The following is a 5029-nucleotide window of genomic DNA, read 5'->3' as shown; positions in this document are numbered from 1 at the left end:
AAATAGACACCCCACTCCTCATATCAGGAACACCAATCCGGTACATCTCGATGCCTTCGTCGAGACAACTCTTACCATAAACGTATCAATGTCATGTAATATCCTAAAATCAAAGCATAACAAATAGATTATATAATTATTTATATATAGGTTCAAAAAATATTCATATAATGCCTAACAATTACACTTATACTTACCCATCCCTATAAGCATCAATCATAATCCCTACTACGTGACCTGCAGTAATAGGAGCTGACCATAGCGGTGGCTCTGTATACAGATAGACATTAGTATAGAATGTCATGTTCCATACTTTGTAATCAAGAAAAGTTAAGCAAATATAGAGAAAAACTCACGTACTATCCTCGACAAAGGCATGTCCAATGTAAAGGTAATCTTAGACATGTCTGTCAAAACATAAACAACAAAAATAGGTACTTTTACCATGGACAAATATGTATAAAAAAAGAAATCACAACAAAATTAATCAAATTGCAGAACTTAAATAAGAAACCTGACTTGTCACTCTGAAGTCATCAAGATCTCCTTATAAACAATATTATTTGTTGTAGGTGTATAACTTTGAAGATCATCAAATGAACACTCCACATTAGCGTTATCCTCAAGTAACACCTTCACAGCATGAGGAGACCGTGCTCGTGACAATGCGACATACAGTTGTCCATGAGTAAACACTGGAGTCACCAAATACAACCCCAAGACATTTAGGGTTTGGCCTTGTGATTTGTTTATTGACATGCCAAATGCCAGCCGCACGGGAAACTGTCTCCTCCTCATGGTGAATGGTAGTTGGGCCTCGCTGCATATAAAGGTAATCCGTGGAAGAAATACTCTTTCACCAACTTTAGTACCAGTGATGATTTCAGTCTCCAAGACTTTAGAGTGAAAGGCCTTACATATCATCCGTGTACCATTACAGAGTCCACGTCTTGGATCCAAGTTACGAAGCAAAATAACAGGAGCTTCTAACTTTAAAACCAAGCAGTGAGGTGGATATCCGCCCCGAAGGTCGATTGTGTTCAAAAATTCTGTGGAATATAGGAATGAATTTTCATCATTTTCAAGAATTGAATCTGCACTAAAATATTGCTTAGGCTCACCAGGCATTGCATCCAAAGCTGTCTTATTCACAATATCCACTTGACTATTTATCGGAGCAAGAATAGCACGCTCACTAAAGTATGAAGCATATGTCGTAGTGATAGCCAATTCAGAGTATACCCAATGTACCAAGTCTTTAAGACTCGATCTTTGCAAGACCATATTACTTAGTAGTGTCACCATCGTATTATCATCGCTACAATCCACTCCATTCCCAATATTCATGACCTACTGTTTAAACTCATTGCATCCATTAGTATTGCTTGATTGAATACGCATATTTTCAGTTAACTTTAGAACTTTGATAGAGTTCCATAGAAAGGAACGACACAATGCTGCATTAACAATATCCTCACGTCTTCCCTTCATAATAACAGGCAAGATTTGTCTAAAATCTCCTCCCATTAATACAACCTTTCCACCAAATGGCTTATCTGAGAATAATACATCTTGTAAGCTCCTATCCAATGCTTCAAAAGCATAACGATGAATCATTGGAGCCTCATCCCAAATAATGAGCTTACAAACTCTTAAAACCTCAGCAAGTTGTCCATGTACAGGGATTTTGCAAGTTGAAGAATTGTTTAGCTCCAGAGGTATCTTGAATCTAAAATGTGCAGTACGTCCATTCGCCAAGAGTAGAGAAGCAATACCTGACGATGCAGTGGCCAAAGCAACATACCCTTGTCCACGTACTCGCGCAAGCAAGCAATTATACAAATAGGTCTTGCCTGATCCCCCCGGACCATCCAGGAAAAAAATGTCACCTGCATCTGTCGCAATTGCATGCATTACAGCATCGAAAGCAACACGCTGGCTATCTGTTAATGTTGACTCCATAGCACTTGACAGGTTATATTGTTCCACAGTATCAAAAGATCTCTCTTCCAAAAGCAATGTATTTTCACCCAAGACTTCCAAATCAGTTCTGTTTAGTTCAGGCATTCCTTCAAAATCTGCCACTGTCCATCTCTGAGCACGAAGAATTTCTTCCAAATGTAGTAGTGCATGAGTTTCAGCTAATTGTTCAATACCAATAAACTGACCCCTGCTTCTCGATAACTGGTATAGAAAATCTTCTATCATTTCTTCTCGAAATCTCTTCCACAATATTCCTGGACAGGAAGGCTCACAAAATAGCAATATAGTACCAAAAAGACATCTCAATTGCAAGGCATTTTGCATAGATGATGCTTCCTCCATACATGCAACCCATTCAGAATCATCTTCCAGTATCCCTCTGGCAATGCAAGCTGCCTTGAAAGAAGGATAGATGTGACCATAGTAGGCGAACATAGTATGCCTCACCTGCCAAAGGAGCTACAAAGTACATGCGCCCTATAGTGTTTCCAATCTTTCTTTTGGTCCATTTCTTCAACCTGGAGTTCCAAACCCATTGTTGAGGGAAATCACTATACAATAAATTGTTTGCTTCAGGATGTTGTTGATTATAGGTAAACCATTCAGTCATAGTAGTCTTGCCTACATTTTTCCTCTGAAAAACATCTGCAATATTATCATCATCTCTGAAGATAACATTATGACCCCCATCTAAGTGTACCTGCAACCGTTGCACATCAGGCTTCTCATTGTGTAAATCATACTCAAAGAGTCTCCAACATGCCTCTGATGCAGAGACGTAACGTGCATCCAAATACCTCTGAATCTCATCGACTACGCAAGCAGCATTAACATCCCCACCTTGTACAGTGCTAAATCTTATTGTTGCTCTGTTATGCCCCTTGTATATGTACTTGTAAAGATATTTCACTGCTGTTATTGTTGAGCATATTTCCACATCTACATGAGCATTATATGTGATTGAAAGATAAGGGTTATATGGCACAACCCATCTATTATCAACATTACACTTTTTCAATGCCACAGTTCTTCCATCATTTCGACGCATATACACGGGGTAACCACTCTCATCCACAGTAGTCTCTTGTGCAAAAGCTCGTGGATAGTTCCTTGTGCATTTCCCTTTATCCATACAAATTGCACTTGGATTGAATGGCCCACAGGGCCCATGGATATTGCAATGCAACACGACATCATGCAGAGCAGGAAACATTTGCTTGTCAGGCAATTCGGCACATACTAATCTGTCATAGTCTTGGAGAGTCTTAGGTTTATGGGCACTATCCAAGATCAATAACGTGTGTGAATGAGGCAATCCTCTTTTTTGGAACTCAATGACACTCACATATCCAATCACCTTACCAAAGAGCTCCTTCTTCACGATATTTTTCATCATATCTGAATGTTTTTGGTGAAATACTCTAGTAGTCAAATCAGGCCGGTCACATGCACTTTGCCCCGAGAGTAAAGCATCTAATACCTCTGGCCACTTTGGGTTACAGGTGAAAGTAATGAATAAATCGGGCTTGCCCTTTGAACGAACAATTGCCATGGCATCCTGATAAAGTTGATACATTTGTCGTGGCCCACCAGTAAAACTGGAAGGTAACACTATTCTACTTCCCAGTGTCCTTCCTGCAATACCACTTCCACTTCCTTCCACATGAAGCATGTCTGCTAAACCACTATAAACCTCTGAATGCAAACTTTTTTGATTATGGCGTAGCCAAGATAATCGTGACTCTTCAACACTACAATAGGCATCAACCATAAACTGTTGCAACAACCTTCCACCACGTAGCAAGCATGCATTTGTATATCTGGGCGAATTTGCAATCGATAATAAGCATAGTATTGTCGTTGAGTCACACAATGACCATTTCTCAATGCACTCACTTGTGCATCAGCATAAGGGATTCTCAAGTGCCATCCATCCTCCCCTCTTGGAAATAACATGACGTACAAAAGAGGCATATAGCACCTATGCAAATTAGAGATGTATTTGCATGTGCCTTCTCGAGTATGCAATAAAATATCACGACGACCAACATTATGATCATCACCTTGACCAATCATGATACCAGCAATCTCGGAAGCTGTTGGCATTGAGTACTGCCTAGATGTGGATTTCGTCTCACATATAGTCATTTTCAAATCCAAACTTGGATTGTCACTCAACATTCTTCCCACATACTTAAAAGCTTGTGCAAATGGATTAGAAGTGTGCATCATCGATTGAAGTGCTTCTAGGGTTGTGGATTCCAATCCATTCATGACACCTAGTCGATTTTGTAATTCGTGCTCAGTATCAAACACATACAACTATGCAAACTGTGGCTTAGGATTGTACATATTATTGGGGACCAAGGACCCAATCCGATGATAAACAGTCCCATGCACCTTGAAAGTATAGACACTACTATTGTGAAAGAGAGAGTCATCTATTTGTGCACCCACAATGATGAAAAAGCCAACACACTATTATAAGCCCTGATGTTTTCTCGAAATTTTTTACTTGTAGTGTTACTACCAATCAAAAGAGATCTTAATGGCTCAGGTGGTTCAGCAAGTGAAGGAACAGACACACGCCCATGTTTACAACAATATTTGCCAAGAACCTGTCCACAACTCATCTTCTTTTCACTTGCCCATAACTGTGCTCCACAAAACCGACACTCATGTGTCATCCCTCCTAATGAGTGACTTAAAGTGCACGAATATACCAAAGGCCAAGTAGCTGCATGTGTACCTTGTACGGGCGGGAGTTCATGGAGGATAGACAAAATCCCTCCCTTTCTTTTTTCAAATACATAAGAGGGAATTTCTTCGATACTCTCCCTTCTTATTGTATTAGCAAATGGTACTTCTCTCTCTTCATGGGCAAAAAAGGAACACATTGTAATTGCATTACCCTCATTTACTCTTCTAGTTGCATTATAAGAGGTCCTATTTCTAGCGATGAAGCGACAGTACCTTCTTGTAAGTCTCAAACTTTGAACCAGTGATATCCCTGAATAAACTCCACTTGCCATTTCCCTTGTTATTT

The sequence above is a fragment of the Cibotium barometz genome, chromosome 24 (genome assembly GCF_041138505.1).
Source record: "Cibotium barometz isolate CiBa-2024 chromosome 24, ASM4113850v1, whole genome shotgun sequence".
NCBI lineage: Eukaryota > Viridiplantae > Streptophyta > Polypodiopsida > Cyatheales > Cibotiaceae > Cibotium > Cibotium barometz.
The sequence above is the reverse complement of the archived record's forward strand: the minus strand, read 5'-3'. Positions refer to the sequence as shown.